We start from the raw sequence: 20,000 nt of genomic DNA, 5'->3' as shown, positions 1-20,000 counted from the left end.
ATCTATCTATCTGTCTGTCTCTATATGTCTTTCTATCCTTTCTCTTTTCTTCTCTGCCTACCTCTCTCCTTTTGTTATTGTATCTCTCTCTCTCTCTCTCTCTCTCTCTCTCTCTCTCTCTCTCACTCTCACTCTCTCTCTCTCTATATATATATCTTCCTCACTATTTGCTTGTCTCTCTCTCTCTTCCCCTCTCTCTGCTTGTCTGTCTCACTCTTCATCTCTCTCTCTGTCCCTCTCCCTGCTTTTCTTTCCGCTTCTATCCTCACATCTCTCTTTCTCTCCCCTCCTAAATCCGTGTCTTTTTCTCCACCTATTATCTCTCGGTCTCTCTCGCAGTATATCTGTCGCTCTATCTGTCTATATATATATAGTAAACACACACACACACACACACACACACATATGTGTATTGTACACATACACACTAGTTAAGTCATTGCAGCCGCCACACACACACACACACATTCACTTAGAGAAATCATAATATACATTCACGAATGTGTGTGTTTGTGTGTGTATATATATATATATATATATATATATATATATATATATATATATATATATATATATATATATACACACACACACACGTACGTCTACAACCCCATGAAGAAGCAGTGACTCACACATTATTCATTACCATCGTTATACACACATGTATATATATATACACATACACATATGATGTGCATGTGACCTGCAAAGTACACCTTATAATACATACATACATAAGCACGCACTTGTTCCCACTACATACACGCATTTATTCAGGATTTATATATATACTAATGCATTACACCTTTTCTATGCATCTATGAAGTTTGTATATGTGCATATATATATATATATATATATATGTGTGTGTATATATATATAGACACGTACGTATATATACGCACATAGCTCCTCTTTGTTCGCGCGCGTGTATTAGTCTCTTTATAAATGAACACAGGAATCTTTATCTTTGGCGTTGTGCAATGTGAGAGTGTATATATATATATGTATGTAATATGTGTATATACAGTGTGTACATGACGTGTGTATACATATTGTGTACGTATATATATATATATATATATATATATATATATATAGCGTTTATCTATCTATACCTTCGGTAAATCATAAATCATATAGCATCTACATGTATTGGATGTATATATCTATATAGTGTATTTATATACAGTTTGTGCGTATGTATATATAGTATGTATGTATATATATGATGTATAGCAATGACATCGGGGAGGGCAATTTAGAGAGCCTAGAAATATCGCTGACGATGCATTCCAGAGCATCTTGGAACTAATATACACAACATTGTGTGTGTATCAATGAACTCGTGGTAGAGCCAGTTTTAACCAATTAAAAACAGACGTGCACACAAAAGCTATTAAATGTCTAAATGTCATCATTTAATTGTTGTGCGGCCCAAATTGTTGTTGCCCAATTGTGATCTGGTCACCGACACTCGTACCCCCACCGTCTTCTGTTCTCGTGGGGGGCCCCGTGTCAATCCCGAGGTCACGCTAACTGCCACACCTCAAAGAATAAAAGTCTCAAAAAGAAAAGAAAAAAAAGACAATTCCAGTTTTTCGTGTTTCTGGAATTGTGAAAATGGCATTTCTACGATAGAATTGCTTCAGAACTCCCTGGTATATATACATAATCATGCGAACCAAATGCAAAAATGAAATGTATGTTTGTCAAGTATGTATATATAAATATTTGTGTGTGTGTAGATATGTCTGTTTATAAGTATATACACATGTTTGGGTGTGTGTGTGTGTATATATATATATATATATATATATATATATATATAAAGGCATAACTACAGATTGGCGCCCCAATGCACTTTTCCTCATCCCTTACGGAAAAATCTATAATTTTTAATCAAATTTTGCAGATATATGCTTTTGAAGGTGTAGATTATGATTAAATTGATAAAATATGAAAGAAAATGCCCAGAAATTGTGGAGAGAATAGTTTTGGATCTTCCTTCCTCCCTACGCCCACTTCGGCTTTGTTTCTACCAATTTCTGTAATTTCAGCAATTTTTCACGATTTTTTCCCACCCGTCAGGTATCTCTCTTTGAAACTCCAATGTTACGTAATTCACTCTCTGGTAAACGTATTTCTGTAAGATGTCTTTCAAAAATGTAAAATGTCCTGTAAAAGAACTTGGAATGTTGGGTCTCCAACTAGGCCTTTCGCGATACCCTTACAGCCGGGAACTTTTCAGCACCTCCTTGTATGTATATATACATATACACACTTTATGTTTGAACCTCTGATGAAGCTGTTTCTCAGACACTTTACTATACATCCACTGCATCCAGCAGCAGAAACAGCTGTAAGCTAATGGAATGCATAAGATACTTATTTATTCTTTTGTCATCTCATTTTCTTGTGTATGTAATGTATTCCTCTCCCTATACCTTGTTGGGTGCCCCAGCAGTTTTCTCTCTCCTGTCCCTTATCCCATCTGGGATCATTAAGCATCTCCCTTACGGCAAGATACCTGTTCCTGTTGTTATACCTTAATCTTTCATCACCTGGCAAAGAGCCACCACACACTCAGTTTCTACCTCCCCCCCATTTCAGTTATGGAGTGGTTTGGGGCAGGGGTGCCTTATCTTGCAAGTTACCTGGTGATTCCACTGGTGCCATGTAAAAAGCACCCAGTGCACTCTGTAAAATGGTTGGCATTAGAAAAGGACATCTCCCTCTGAACCTTTCCTATCATTTTTACTCCCCACTCACTGTTACCTGGGGATAGGTCCTGATGCATCTCTAACACCCACCTACTTCTCTCTCTCTCTGTCTCTGTACCCTGATAACTCTTCCTCCTGGGGTAGCCAAATATCTCCTCTAAAGTAAGACCCCTCTCTCTACCCCTCTATTTTCGTCTCACCTCTCAATTGGCACAAAGCCACCACCCTCGGTTCCACTCCTTCTCCCAGGTGAGAGGTCTTTGTCTTCCAAGTAACTTGGCATTCTTGCTGGTGTTAGTACCATGGTAAAGCACTCCCGGAATATTCTGCGAAGTGGTTGGCATTAGGAAGGGCATCTAAAAGTAGAAACCATCCCAAAGCAGACAACAGCTTTGCCCGTTCCTGTCAAACTGTCCAACCCATGCCAGCATGGAAGACAGACGTTAAAGGATGATGATCCAGCTGTTGAAACTGTGCCAAAACGGATAACTTGCAGCAGTCGTCTGGCTCGTCAGCTCCTGTCAAACCGTCCAACCCATGCCAGCATGGAAAACAAATGGTAAATGGTGATATATAAATATATATATATATATATATATATATATAAATAATATACAGACATACATAGGTGTGGGCGTGGTTGTGTGGTAAGAAGTTTGCTTCTCAACTACAGCTTCAGGCTGACCAGTCTCCGGAGTGGATTTGGAAGGTAGGAACTGTAAGAAGCCCATTCTATGTCTATGTATGTAGATATTTAAATGCGTGTGTGTGTTTGTCCCTTCACCACCACCACTTGACAACTGGTGTTGGTGTGTTTACATCCCCTGTAACTTAACAGTTTGGCAAAAGAGACCGATAGGGTTAAAAAAGAAATCGCTTCCAGGCAGTGCTCCAGCATGGCCATACTCAGATGACTCACATGAGTAAGAGAGTAAAAGAATCCGTACAGATTCAACACAGACTTTCCGTACAGTGATGGTCTGGTGCTTTTTTTTTTTAGAATTTGCACCAATTTACACTAATTGTACAGGTAGGGACCTGTAGGTCATTTAATTATTGAAGTAAATTTAATATTTAATTTGGAGCACATTGACCTAGAAACATGTATTTTCTCTAGTTTGGAAGCGAGAGAGATAAAAACTCATTTGTCTGGAACGATCTTGGGAAATTAATGTTGTACCTGTAAATATATTAAAAACAGAACTTTCATGTCAGACGGTGAATGTGTGTTTGTTTGTGTGTGCAGATATCCATTCATTTCCATTCGTCTTCATGCGTTTATGAAAGCCCCATGTTTTATAGTTAATATAGATAACGCAGTAACATTACTTGCTAGCCTTGTTGTTTTAACCCCAGGTAGGTGCTGATCCTGCAAACCCCATAACCATGTAACATAATCACTCTGATGATAAAAACTGATTGTAGTACCTCCCACCCTCCGTACACCCTCTCGCCCTGTACCCCAAATACATAACTAATGTCTTTACCCGGTTGATAGGAGCAGAACGCACTTCATTAAGATTCATCTAAAGGTGTGGTGGGGGGAGGAAATGTATTAAAAGTTTATTTAGCCCTAGGTCAGTCCTGATCCACTTTACCTAGCATTTAAAACCATCCCAGGTGTATGTATCTTCAAGTACATCATCTGAACCATACTTCCTTGTTGTTATTTAACCCCAGGTCAATTCCCTAGGAGCCAAGACCATCCCTTTTTTTTTCATTCAGGCAACATGTATCTTAGAGTACACTATCTAATATGTACTTCCTTGTTATTTTAACCCCAGGTCAATCCTAATCCCTTATACCTAGCATTTAAAACTGTCCCATTTTTTTTACTCGGGCGTGATGTATCTTGGAGTAAAATTATCTAATGTGTCCTTCCTTGTTTTTTTTAGCCCCAAGTTAGTCCTGATCCAGCAGACCTATGATCAAAGTTGATCATTTGACTGTGGCCATGCTGGAGCACTGCCTTTAGTTGAACTAATCAATCCCAGGACTTATTCTTTCTACGCCTAGTACTTATTACATCAGTCTCTTTTGCTGAACTGCTAAGTTATGGGGATGTAAACACACCAACACTGTCAAGCGGTGGCGGGGGGAACAAACACACACATATACATACATACATACATACATATATATATATAGGTGGTTCTCCAGCGTGACTGCAACCAAATGGCTGATCAGAGAATAAAATCTTGACGAATGTCTCTGGGGCCCTAAAGTGTAGATATGCCTCATGCTACTTTTTTTCAGTCTCATAGTAGCCATTCTCTCTCATTAATAATGAATACATATTTCTACATTGTAAGAATATCGGTTGGCAGCATTAGTGGAATAGCAGACAAAATATAAGTTGCTGTAGAATGTTGTTCTTTCATATAAAATTCTAAAATAGTTGAGTTTGGTTCATTTTTTTGAGTGTCGGATTAATACACCTCGTTTGTTGGTGCCTCACCTATCCCTGTCTTGCATGGCTCAGTGGTTAGAGTCGGGCTCACAGTCATGAGGTAGTGAGTTCGATTCCCGGACTGGGCTGTGTGTTGTGTTCTTGAGCAAGACACTTTACTTCACATTACTCCAGTTCTCTCAGGTTGTAGAAATGAGTTGTGACGTCACTGGTGCCAAGCTGTATCGGCCCCTTTGCCTTTCCCCTGGATAACATCTGTGGCGAGGCGGAGGCTGGTATGCGTGGGTAACAGCTGGTCCTCTGTAACTTTGCCCAAACTTGTGCCCCAGAGGGGAACTTTCTAGGTGCAATCCCATGGCCCTTCATGACCGAAGGGGGTCTTTACCCTTAACCCTAACCCTAGCCCTGTGTAGTATAATGGTGTGGAGAGGGGAGCCTGGTATGGCTGCTGGTCATCCATAAAGAACCTTGATAAGACTTGTGCCTTTGAGGCAATTTTCTAGGTGCTATCCCATGGTCATTAGTGATTGAAAGGGTTTTTACCTTTTCCTATATATATATATATATATATATATAAAATTTAATGTACAGAATAGTTTCATGCTGTAGAGATACAATAAATTGGCAGATTTATATAACTTGCTGTGTCTCCATGCAATCTTTCTGGATCAGTGCACATTATTCTCCCAGCTTGCTACCATAAAGAATTATTTGCTATTGTTTTAATTCAGATTGCTTTAGTTTATATGTGTGTGTGTGTATATATATATATATATGTGAGTACATTAACACAGACATTGTGTGTACACACACACACACCCAGTATGCCTCTGGATAAAATAACCCTTGACTATCCAAAACCCTTACGATTGGTGAAAGTCCACAAAGTAGAAACAGTACTGTATACTCTTTAACTCTTTTACTTGTTTCAGTCATTTGACTGAGGCCATGCTGGAGCACCGCCTTTAGTCGAGCAAATCGACCCCAGGACTTATTCTTTGTAAGCCTAGTACTTATTTTATCAGTCTCTTTTGCCGAACCGCTAAGTTATGGGGACGTAAACACACCAGCATCGGTCGTCGAGCGATGTTGTGGGGACAAATACACACACACACACAAACACACATACATATACATATATAGACATATATACGACGGGCTTCTTTCAGTTTCCGTCTACCAAATCCACTCACAAGGCTTTGGTCGGCCCGAGGCTATAGTAGAAGACACTTGCCCAAGGTACCACACAGTGGGACTGAGCCTGGAACCATGTGGCTGGTAAGCAAGCTACTTACCACACAGCCACTCCTGTGCTTATATATATTTAAAAATTATTTTTATAACTTGCATATATTTTATTCTAACTGCAAAACAACACCACAGAGGAATCGACGTAAGCCTAAATAATAAACTGCAACAGGTGACCCACAATCTGGTGAAGGATTGCTGCACATACAAGTATCGCTGTATGCACATAGATGCATTACATATGCATATACACGTGTTTGTATATATACAGACACACACACACACACAAACATGCAAGCATATGTATATTATGCGTGTGTGCATCGATATACACTTGCTTGTATGCATACATTATATGAATTGACAGGGTAATAATGAAACGAGTGTGGGGCACCAAAGCTTAGTTACATAGCGGTTCGACAAAAGAGATAGATAAAATAAGTACCAGGCTTTAGTAAAATATTAATTCTGGGGTCGATTCATTTGACCGAAGATTCTTCAAGGCGGTGCCCCAGCATGGCCACAGTTCAATGACTGAAACAAGATATATATATATATATATATATATATACATACATACACACAATTGGGGTATTATGATGTTTATATGAACGTCTGTAATTGCGTGAAGAATACACAGATAATGGTTTTGTCGACTCTCTTTTTCTCTCATGCTTTTTCTGTCTGTCTGTCTTTCTCCTTAATTTACTGCGGAATGAGTTTGTACTCGATTATCGCGGGTGTTACGTTACAACCCTCCACCCCCGCGATAGGTGAAAATCCGGGAAGTAGAAACAGTCAGTACTGTACTGCCTATTTTAAAAAAAATATTTTTATAATTTGTATAAATCTATTGTATTATAAATGCAAAACAACACCACGGAGGAATTGACGTAAGCTTAAATAATAGACCGCGGTAACTGAACCGCGATATGGCAAGGGATTAGTGTAATGTGGTGTGTGTATGTATGTATATATATATATATATATATATATATATAGCATCTATGTACATACAGCTATACACTTTGTAGTTGTGTGTATGTATATATATATATATATATATATATATATATATATATATATACTGTGTATGTTTGCACGTACAGGTATATATTTTATCTGTGTGTGTGTGTGTATATATATATATACACATGCGTTTGTGTATTCGTTTTGCAAGATTCCTGATGTGAAATCGTGTGTGTCTATATTTACATATATTATACACATTAATATGCATCGTGCCTCTTACGTGTGCGTATAACTATCTTCTGTACGTATATATTTGTGTATGTGTACACACACACACACGTATGTTTGTGCTCAGGTGTGTTCATTCAGGACTTGCGTATCTTTTTGTCGTTCGTCGCGATTATAATCATATGACCGAGTCGATTTCTCTTCACACACACAACCGTGTCTGTGTGTATCTGTGTATATATATATATATATATATATAAACGTGCATACATAAACATGCACACACACGTACAAATACGTGCACACACACACACACGCACATGCATTCGCCTACGTACATACATCTATGTATGTAGTGTGTGTGTGTGTGTGTGTGTGTGTATCGATCCGAACCCGTTTCTGGGTCGTGTGACAAAAGGAAAGAGGAGGACGAAGTGTTGTGATTAGAATCCATCAAGAAAAACCAAGAAACATATTAGCATTATCCGGGGCGGATGGGAGGGAGGGATGTGCTTGTTATATTAAGGGAGGAAAGATGAAAGTTGGGGGGGGGGGAGGAATAGGAACAGGGTAGAAAGTAATGGAGAGGGGGGGGGAGAAATGAAGGGCGGTAAAAAGAGAGATTAGATCGCGGGAGAGGTGGTGGGAGGAGAGAGATTGTGTAGTTTGATGATGTGTAGTTTTAGTCCCCTTCCCTCCGAAGTCGACCCTGATTTGGGAAACCCTTGAAAGGCATTGAAGCGTGACCGTTGTCTTATCTAAGGGGTACGTAGCATCTATCCTTTTTTTGTTGTTTAGCCCCAGGTCTGTCTCGATCCACCTGACTTATATTCTAAGATGTTCCACTTGTGGCGATCCTGTCTTTTATTCTGGCATAGTGTATCTAGGACTACATTATCTCGTGTTGCTCCTAGCTATTGTGGTTTAGCCCTAGGTCAGTCCTGTGCCAACAGACCTACGATCAAAGAGGCATCAGCTGTGGCCGTCTCATCTTCTATTCAGGCATAGTGTATCTCGGACTACATTATCTAATGTGTCTTTCCTTGCTATTGATATTTAACCCCAGGTCTCGGTCATTTGTCATTGTCTGCCTGAGGACCAATGCTTGAAAAGGGCTTTTTACGTGCCACTGGTGAAGTTTCTGCTTCATTGAATTAAGGGGACTGCTGTTTTCCTGGAAGGTCTACATTTGTGGCCCTTGGGATAATACAAGGTTAAAAGTAGGAAAATTACAACTATGTACTGTAACTCTGAACATATTTGTTGCTTGTACGCCATCACATAAAGAAAAATACATCTTTTATCTTTTACTTGTTTTACTCACTGGACTGCGGTCAAGCTGGGGCACCACTTTGAATGAATCAACCCCAGTTTTTTTTTTTTTTTAAACCTTATACTTATTCAATCAGTCTCTTTTGCTCAGACATTTATGGGGGATGTAAACACACCAACACCGGCTGTCAAGCAGTGGTGGGGCACACACACACACACACACACACGGGCTTCATTCAGTTTCTGTCTATAAAATCGACTTACAAGGCTTTGGTTGGCCTGGGGCTAAGCAGGAGACACTTGCCCATGGTGCCACACTGGGAATGAACCTAGAACCATGCAGTTGGGAAGAAAGCTTCTTACCACACAATTGCACCTGTCATCTTCATAAAATAGTTTTGCAACAAAACGAAAAATACTTTTCATGTTTTTGTCTTGCATTTTTTTTTCTAAGTTAGCAACCAAACAAAAAGATATTTAAACAACCGAAATAATCTGATTTTCTGTCCAAACTGAATTGAATAGCCCTACATATAAATATGTGTGTGTGTGTGTGTGTCACACTGTTTAAGCCCGTTAAAGAATACAAGCAATGTTTCCTCTCCGTTTTGTAAAAGGCAGCGAAAAGAGGTCGAGGTCAGATCTGCACTGTGACCTTGTAAAGCCTTCACCAGCAACGACCACCTAAACAGACCCATGAGTTGGATGGTTGTCACCTGAGTGGGGCAAAGGTGTCACCCACCAGGAGTAGGGGAATCACCAAGAAATGGTGAATGTGGCAATGTGCTGTTACGGTGCACACCCTCCGTACTACTACATGTTGACAACCTGTTCTGTGATAATAGGTAAAGTCTACAGTTGTAGGCACTGGGATAAAATGGGTCAATGCCATGTGTGTGTGTGGTCTATTCACGACTGATTTCTCTTTGTGGTAGCCCACTCCCCAAAGGAAATAATTACAAGTGCAAAGGTCAGGTGATCTTGCAGGTTCCTTGATCTGTCACCAGACTTGGAAATGATGTGGTTTGTAAGTGTTCCATAGAAGTTATTGGCATTCCGTCGCTTACGACGACGAAATTTCCAGTTGATCTGATCAACGGAGTAGCCTGCTCGTGAAATTAACGTGCAAGTGGCTGAGCACTCCACAGACACGTGTACCCTTAACATAGTTCTCGGGGATATTCAGCGTGACACAGTGTGACAAGGTTGGCCCTTTGAATTACAGGCACAACAGAAACAGGAAGTAAGAGTGAGAGAAAGTTGTGGTGGAAGAGTACTGCAGAGTTCGCCACCATCCCATGCTGGAGCCTCGTGGAGCCTTTAGGTGTTTTCGTTCAATAAACATTCACAACGCCCGGTCTGAGGATCGAATCCGCGAGTCTGCTGCCCTAACCACTGGGCCATTGCACATCCACTGTTATAGAGTACCACACTGTCATAGGGTCTTGTAAGACTTTAAACTGCAGCTGGTGGTGGGGCCTTGATGGAGGAGTTCTCTCTCCATTGTTCCCAGACCTACTCTGACCTGGGTTATTAGCCCCTGTTAGGGTCCCAGTTGGGGGTTAACTAGAATGCGTACCACCCACTTCAAACGCAGGCTACGTCTGCCCCGATAATCGGCAGTGATTTGGTCAGTGGTTCCTCTGCGATGGGCAACAATCAATGGCAAGATGACCTCCTGCGGATCACACTGGCCCAAAGTATTTATTCCTGTAAGGGTCAAACTGAATAAATCGACCCCAGGACTTATTTTTAATCCTGGCACTTATCCTGCAGTCTCTTTTGCCAAACTGCTAAGTTACAGGGGAGGCAAACAAACCAACACCGGTTGTCAAACAATGTATGTATGTAGATGCAGGCATGGCTGTCTAGTGAGAAGCTTGCTTCCCAACCACATGGTTCTGGGTTCATTTCCATTGCATGGCACCTAGGGCAAATGTCTTCTATTGTAGCCTTGGACTGACGAAAGCCTTTGTGAGTGGATTTGATAGACGGAAACTGAAAGAAGCCTGTCATATATGTTTGTGTGTCTGCAGTTCCCCCCCTCCCCACAACATCGCTTGACAACCGATATTGGTGTGTTTATGTCCCCATAACTTAGAGGTTCAGTGAGACAGCTAGAATAAGTACCAGGCTTACAAAGAACAAGTCCTGGGGTCGATTTCGTTCGACTAAAGGCGGTGCTCCAGCATGGCCGCAGTCAAATGACTGAAACAAGTAAAAGAGTAAAAGAATAAAGTTATGCGTATGTGTGTGTATATAATTACCTCTCTTGTGTTTATATAGAAATATGTGAACTCGGGCGTGTATTTGAAGGAGTGGAATGGAACATTCCAGGACTTCCATACAACTATATAAGACTGTATGTGTGTATATATATATATATATATATATATATATATATATACACACACACACACACATCTATCTGTCTATATATGTATGTATGTATGTATATATATAAAACACACTTGTATGTCTTGCCCTGTGAGACATTCCATTAATCAGATGTCAGTCAGAGATCACATTTTTCAGGGTTCCTCTTTTCTGCTAAGGAATGGCCGTCTTCTTTTGGTCCACACTGTGCCATACTTTCTCCCCCACTGCTTTTCTTCTCTCTGCCTCTCATCTCTGCAGACTCCCATACCAAACAGGGTGCAAATGGAACCTCTGTTTACACCAAGCACCAACAGTATTTTGCTGGGTTTTCGGTCTCTTTCGCGGTTCCTTCGTTTTCTTCTTTCTCACAGACTTCTCACTTCCATGATGAAGCATTTTACTATTTCCCTCTGGAATTTTTGAAGAATTACACATTTCTGTTACTCTGCTTTCATTTCTAAATGTTAACCAAACACACACACACACACACACACACACAATAAATATATATATAGATATTTATATATATATATAAATGTGTGTGTGTGTGTGTGTAAATATAATTTGCTGGTTTCACTCATGAGATTGTGACCATGCTGGGGCATATTATGTAAGATGTGAATGCATGTACATGTGCATACATAAACACATTTTAAATAGATAAGTATATATACATATATATAAATATTTACATATTTATTATTATCTTATGATATTTATTCTGTTTTATATTATACTCATTTATTGTGCTTTTAATTATTAATTTTTCTATATGTGATAGTGGATTTTCATCGATGAGTTCTTGAAACTTGGTTATTTTCCCTAAAACTATATATTTTATAAATATCTACATATATATATATATATATATATATATATATATATATATATATATATATATATATATATATCTAGCTACTTTATTATTATTAATAATGGTAATGATACCTATATATATATGTATATATATACATATACACACACACACACACACACACATGTATATAATTTATGACTTTATACACTCCTTATCGTTTTCTCTTGTCCCATACATTCTATATCTTTCGTAGAATGGTACGTTAAGAAACTTTTTTTTGTGAGTGCTCTCAGCTTAGTTGGATCCATATAGTGTGACATACATATGTATGTATGTATGAATATAATCTTCATATATATTTATGTAAAGCATGTGTGTACACACACTCTCTTTATATAGATAAAAATTATACACATGAATATTTATCTATATGTAACTTATACACACTTATATATAAGTATACATACATCAACATATGTATAGTGTACATAAATATATAGCGTGTGTGTGTGTGTGTGTGTGTGTATACATGTGAGTGTGACAAGATAGACACTCACACACACAGGTATCCTCACACATGCACACATGTATCCACATGCACACACACACACACATTGTATGCATATATTACACATATAGCAGACATGCATTATACAAGTATATACACACACACACATGCCTCTACCCTGCAGTGTCTTCCTTGTCTGAAATAAAGACCCTAATCCCTGTTCTTACCCCTCCCCCGCCATTTACCCCTAGTTTCAGGGTGTGGATGGGGTAGCATTGTCTGTTGGTGTTAGGGTTTTTCTTTCTTTTTCTTAAGCTTATTTTGTCTCTGTCTGCCTCCCACATGAAAGGGTGTTGGGGTGGTGACGGGGGTAGAAAGGCGGGATGGATGGGTGGGGGAACATTCTCACCTACCCCTGTGTAACCGTGTGTGTGTGTGAGATGTATCTGGTTTCAGCTATTAAGACAGTCATGCTGGGGCACCACCTCAAAGAATTTTAGGCGACCGAATCGCCTGTCCCCAATTCCTATTTCCTTTTTTTCTTTGCAAAGCCTGGTATTTATTCTGCCAATCTGTTTTGGTGAACTGCTTAGTTACAGGGATGTAAACACCCCAACATCAGTGGTCAAGTGGTGGTGGTACACACCCACACACAATGGGCTTCTTTCAGTTTCCATCTACCATATCTGCTCTCAGGGCTTTGGTTGACCTGAGACTGTAGAAAAAAGACATTTGTCCATGGTGCCATGCAGTGGAACTGAACCCAGACCCATGTGGTCTTGAAGCAAGTTTCTTACCACACAGCCATGCCTCTGTCTCACATTTCTTAAAGTATATTGAGGTTCACGCTAAACATATTTCCATACATATACACACTTATATACCAAACACATACAAACATATGTACGCATTCATGCATGATTACACACACACACACACACTCACACACTCGTGATCATACACACACATACGATCACACACGATCACTCGCACACACACACACACACACACACACACACACACGATCGCACACACACACACACACACACACACTCACACACACACACGATCGCACACACACACACACACACACACACTCACACACACACACGATCGCACACACACACACACACACACACAATCACACGTGTGTGTGTGTGTGTGTGTGCACATATCCCTGTTCCCCTCCCCCCTTCTCTATCTTGCCACACTCTCTTTCAAAGCCTTATATTACCCTATTTGGTAAGAGAAACAAAACCAAGCTGATAGTGATGGTGATGATGATGGTGATCAGGGAGTCTGACAGGAGAGTGGGGGAGCTGTTGGAGGAGGGGAGAGGGAGTCATTTGGTTTCTTTTTTTTTCAATTATTTTTTAAACTTTTTTTTTGTTTTTTTCTGTATCTTTTCCATATTGAAATTTATTTACTTTTGTTTTCTAAGTAAATAGCGGAGCAACGATGGTGGTGGTGGTGGTGGTGGGCAAGGAAGGGAGTAGGATGGATGGTGGTGGTGGTGTGGGATGGAGGGGGGAGTTTAGAGTTTTTATTTGTGTCTTTTTTTTTTATTTCTCCCTTTTTTAACCCCCATCTTTTTATATTTTGTTCCCTTTCTGTGTATGCTTCTCTCGGCAAACCCCACCTACCACTCCAACCTTGTCTTGACGGGGGTGGGGTGGGGGAGGTTTGCCGCCTATTTCTTCTCTTCACACACATGCACCACACACATGCATACATCTATGCACACATGCATGCATACACATATATATACATGAACACACATGTATGCACACGTGGACACACATGTGGGGAGACACACACCCATACGGGGAGACACACACACCCACACGGGGAGACACACACACCCATGCGGGTAGAGAGAGACACACACACCCATGCGGGGGGAGACACACTCACCCATGCGGGGGGAGACACACACACACCAATGCGGGGAGACACACACACACCCATGCAGGGAGACACATACACGCACACACACACACACACACACACACATGCAGGGAGACACATGCACGCACATACACACACACACATGCAGGGAGACAGTTTAAATTGGATGCTATGTAAAGTTCAACCAAAAATTTGAATATATGCTTACAAAGGATTATTTTAATGTGAAGATTTGTCCAAATATTGAGAAACAGCTGTGATGGCATTTCATGCCGTCATTTTATCTCTTCAGCATTCAGATTGTTCTGTCAAATACAGGGGGTCCCAAACGTCACTGATGGGGTCTCAAGTTTTAATAACTTCAACTCTACAAATAAATGCATGAAATTTTGATACAATATAAAGGGCATAACGGAAATTAATATGCACAAGTCAAATTTTGCAACACCACTACGAAGAATAAGTCCTGGGGTTGATTTGGTCGACTAAAGGTGGTGCTCCAGCATGGCCGCAGTCAAATGACAAACAAATAAAAGAAAAATGTAATAAATAAAAATACACACACACACACACACACACACATGCATACACGATTGACTAATCTTGTCTACCCCCCTCCCCCTTATCAGTCATTTGGCAGATTTTCCTTCAAACTCTTAATGCTAAGATTTAAATATCTATGTTATAGTAATCTCTTGTATTTGAGGATACACAAAGCCTAAGGATATTAAGAAACCATACGTAGTCTTAAAAAACATGTCAAAAAACAAAAATAACATTGGGAGGAGGAGGAGGAGGAAGTAATGGAAGCCTGAGGAAGAAGAATTATTCTGCTGAATCACATAGGTTTCAAATCTTTAGCACAAGGCCAGTGCTCAGCTGGTACTTATTTCATTGACCCAGGAAGGGATGAAAGGCAAAGTCGACGTCAGTGGAGTTTGAACTCAGAAATGTAAAAGTGGACAAAATGCCACAAAAGGTGGACAAAATGCTGCTAATCATTTAGCCTTATTCTGGTACTTATTCTATTGGTCTCTTTTGCCAAACCGCTAAGTTATGGGGGTGGGCGTAAATCCATCAACATCAGTTGTCAAGTGATGGTGGGGATGGACAAACATATACATATATATATGATGGGCTTCTTTCAGTTTCCGTCTACCAAATCCACTTATTATTATTATTAAGGCGGTGAGCTGGCAGAATCGTTAGCACGCTGGGCCAAATGCTTAGCGGTATTTCACCTGTCACTCTACATTCTGAGTTCAAATTCCACCAAAGTCGACTTTGCATTTCATCCTTTCAGAGTTGATTAAATAAGTACCAGTTACACATTGGGGGTCAATGTAATCGACTTAATTCCCCCCCCCCCAAGCTGCCCTTGAGGCAAAAATTTGAATTCATTCTTATCATTATCGTGTGTCTTCCCCCCTCCCTCCTCTCCCAATAATCACTCATTCGTGTAAACATATATTCTGCTTCACAGTTATTCACTCTTTCTCTCTCTCTCTTTATTCATTCCTTAACAAAGGTGAAACCATTTGCTATTGAAAATATCACGCCTGAGGAAAGCTTTCATCTTTATCCCCTCCCTTTTTTTCCCCCCAAACCAAACAAGAATCTTCCTTTCTTTACTTGTTTTTTTAATCTATCAACAGAAAACATTGATTTTGAGGTTTCTATGAACGTGAGATCTTTCGCTCTCGGTTCCTTTGTTGTGAATTTTTTTTCTACAGATTTATATGCATCTATCCTTTACTCGCTTCGGTCATTAGGCAGTGGCCATGCTGGGGCTCTACCATCAATTTTTTGTCGAATGAATGGAGCTCAGTGTTTATTTAAATTTTCTTTAAAGTCTGTTAATTATTCTATCAGTCTCTTTTGCCAAACTGCTAGGTTACAGGAATATAAACATATCAACACCAGTTGTCAAATGGTGGTGGGACACCACGCGCACACATGGCAGGCTTCTTTCAGTTTCCATCTATCAAATCCACAATAAGTCCTGGGGGGCGATTCATTTGACTAAAAATCTTCCAAGGTGGTGCCCCAGCATAGCCACAGTCTGAAACAAGGAAAAAAGAAAATATATTAATATATATATAATGTGGCTGTGTGGTAAGAAGCTTGCCTCCCAACCACATGGTTCTGGGTTCAATCCCACTGCATGGCACCTTGGGCACCACTTATAGCCACTGGATGCCCTTTCTAATGCCAACCACTCCAAAAATGTAATAGGTGCTTTTAACATGCCACTGGCACATGTGCCTTTATGTTCCACTGGCACAGGGGCCAGTCACGTGGCACCAGCATCGGCCATGACTCTGATTTCACTTGGCTTGACGGGTCTTCTCAAGCACAGCCCATCGCCAAAGTTCTTGGTCACTAGTCATTGCCTCCAAGAGGCCCAACATCATATTTCACCACCTCATCCCATTGCCTTCCTGAGGTTACCTCTTCCGTAAGTTCCCTCCACATCTGCTTGACCCTTGTGTCCTCCTCCCCGAGGATCCAGCTGGGCTAGTTGGTTGGTTCATGCTGGTCAAGTACATGTCACATGGGCACAGTAGACGAGGAGGTATCTCGCTGAGATGGAGACCTGACTGGAATTCTACTCAACGGTCTTTATATATCTGTGCAGAGAGACCAAGGGTCAGATTTTTAGGTCTATGGTCTTTCCTATCCTGTTCTATAGCAGTGGTTCACAAAGTGGGTGGTATTGCCCCTTCTGGGGTGGTGAGAAATTCCAAGGGGGTGCTGAAGAAAAGTGGGCTGATAATGGGGTGGTAATTCATGTAAAAACAACAAAATAATGGGGTCATGAGGTTAAGTTTTATTTGTGAAATACAGTTGCTTTGAATTTACTTCATAAAGAGGTCTGTGTTTGTATGGGTGCTAGGAATGTGGCCTGGGTGTCAAGGGGGCAGCAGCCTCCAAAAGTTTGGGAAGCATTGATCTATAGTTGTAAAGGGTTCATGTCTTTAGGTCTCTGGTCCTCTCTGTGGTTGTGAGACCTGGACAGTGGCCAGGACCCTCAGGGATCACCTGAAGTCCTTTGATACCAGGATGCTTCACAGAATTATGGGTTACCATTGGTCAGGTTTCCTATCCAATCAACATCTCAGCATCTGGGATGTATCCTGTTTCATGTAGGATTTAGGAGTGCCAGCTCGGAATTGTTTGGTCATGTTTCTCGATTTTAACAAGTTAGATCCTGTTTACTGAGGATCTGGCAGGGTTGACAATGGCTTGTGTTGGTCAACCACATGGCAGATGTGATGAGGACTGAGTAGAATCCAGAAGGACCTGTGAATATCCTGACACAAATGGTGACCACAGCAAGGGGCTGTGCCATCACATGCCCCGCCACACCTTGATTGACCTGACTCATCTTTGGAGACTGTTTGATCCATGGAAGCAAGGAAAAGTAGATGCTAAAACCAGGGCTGTGGAGTTGAAAGAAAAAGCTTCGACTCCTCTCCTACTGACACCTCTGACTCCTACCGACTGACACCTCCGACTCCTCCTGCTGACAACTCCGACTCCTCCTGCTGACACCTCCGACTCCTACCGACTCCTACCGACTGACACCTCCGACTCCTACCGACTCCTACCGACTGACACCTCCGACTCCTCCTGCTGACAACTCCGACTCCTCCTGCTGACACCTCCGACTCCTACCGACTGACACCTCCGACTCCTCTCCTACCTACTGACACCTCCAACTCCTCCTGCTGACACCTCCGACTTTTCCTGCTGACACCTCCGACTCCTCCTGCTGACACCTCCGACTCCTCCTGCTGACAACTCCGACTCCTCCTGCTGACACCTCCGACTCCTACCGACTCCTACCGACTGACACCTCCGACTCCTACCGACTCCTACCGACTGACACCTCCGACTCCTCTCCTACCTACTGACACCTCCAACTCCTCCTGCTGACGCCTCTGACTTTTCCTGCTGACACCTCCGACTCCTCTCCTACCTCTGACACCACCGACTCTGACTCTTTTATATCTAATTAAGTGATTGTGGTCTACATATTTCATAAAGCGTATGCTTGTACTCTGAGTAGGCCCATAGGTTACAACTGGCTTATATTAAAGAATAAAGACTTTGCGAGTCGGTCTGTACAGTTTTACCGACTCCAACTTCCATTTACCGTATTTTAATGTCTATCAAAAAAACCCTAATTTTGGGGAAAAGCAGTTTTGTAAGGGATTAAAAAAAACTCCCCTATTTTTTAAATCCTAATTTTTGACAAAATCAGGTTTCTTATACATGTTAAAATACGTTAATTGTTTCCGACTCTGGCGCTGAATCCACAGCCATGGCTAAAACAACAATGATGATGATGATGTCATTTTTTTTTCTCTATTAGGAGAGAAAATGAATTTTATTTGGCTTGTGGAGTTTCGCTTTTAAATTTTTGCGGAGTGCCTTGAGGATAAAAAAAAAAAACAAAGAAAACAAAACAGGTTGTGCGATTACTGTGTTTGGCCTCATCGAAAAACATCATTTTCCTGTTGAGGACCAGGAAATACCTCAATGCTGATAAAATGCTGGCCCGCCTTGAATTTCTATAGAAACTTTTCATGAAAGAATTGCTCACATCTGTGGCATGGTGATGAAGCTGCCTCTACACACACACACACACACACACACATAAATGTATTTAGCTTACACCATATACAGACTTACATATACATAAATATCCTACAGCATACACAGACGTGCAGGCCCACACATAACTATATACAGCCTACATTGTATACAAACTTACATACACACACACACACTAGGCTATACACACACACACACACAACTAGACCATACACACACACACCTTTAAACGCACACACTACACCCACACACAAGTGCTGGCATGTTGTCTTATCTCACCTCTTTCCTATACACTGGAAGGTGTGTATATGCAAGTGTATATATGTACGTGTGTGTGTGAGTGTATATATTTGTTATTTGACATGTGAAGGAGAGAGAGAGAGAGAGAGGAAGAAGCAGTAGAGCAACCAGGAATGGATGTTCGTTTATAACAATAAGCCAGCGATTAGTCACCCTCAATAGAAACGGTGAGTTTTTTCTAAGCACCAGCCTTTACTGCACATGCGTGTGTTGTGTGTGCATACACGCACACTCACACACGCACACTCTTTCTCTCTCTCTCTCTCTCTCTCTCTCTCTCTCTCTCTCTCTCTCTCTTGTGTATTATAAATATAGTTAATTGCCACACTTTTATATTGTAAATATATTTTCTCTCTCTGGCTGCTCCGGGTTTTGTGTTCATATTTCATACACACAAACATATAAACACTAACAAACGCATTCACACACATTACATACATACATACATTATATATATATATACATATATGTAATATATATATATAATATACATACATACATTATATATATATGAATATATATAGATGTATAAATATATATATAGTATATACATACATTACATATATATATAGACACATATATTACATATATACACTATATATACACACATATTAC

At 40.6% G+C, this 20,000-nt stretch overlaps 1 protein-coding gene across 5 annotated transcripts in view; it reads left to right on the top strand.

The window, feature by feature from the left end:
• Positions 1 to 20,000, top strand: part of LOC149130721 (talin-2-like) — a 205,179-nt gene that overhangs the window by 92,746 nt on the left and 92,433 nt on the right. The window contains exon 1 of one of the 5 annotated variants that reach the window (XM_089344734.1): positions 19,045 to 19,552. The exons of the other annotated variants lie outside the window; for them this stretch is intronic. The gene's annotated coding sequence lies outside the window, so the exon portion shown is untranslated. Of the gene's footprint in view, positions 1 to 19,044; positions 19,553 to 20,000 lie in introns of those variants that run through there. 5 annotated transcript variants of the gene reach the window in all.

This window comes from Octopus bimaculoides, chromosome 28 (genome assembly GCF_046866305.1).
Source record: "Octopus bimaculoides isolate indiv1 chromosome 28, ASM4686630v1, whole genome shotgun sequence".
NCBI classification, from domain to species: Eukaryota; Metazoa; Mollusca; class Cephalopoda; order Octopoda; family Octopodidae; genus Octopus; species Octopus bimaculoides.
The sequence above is the reverse complement of the archived record's forward strand: the minus strand, read 5'-3'. Positions and strand labels throughout refer to the sequence as shown.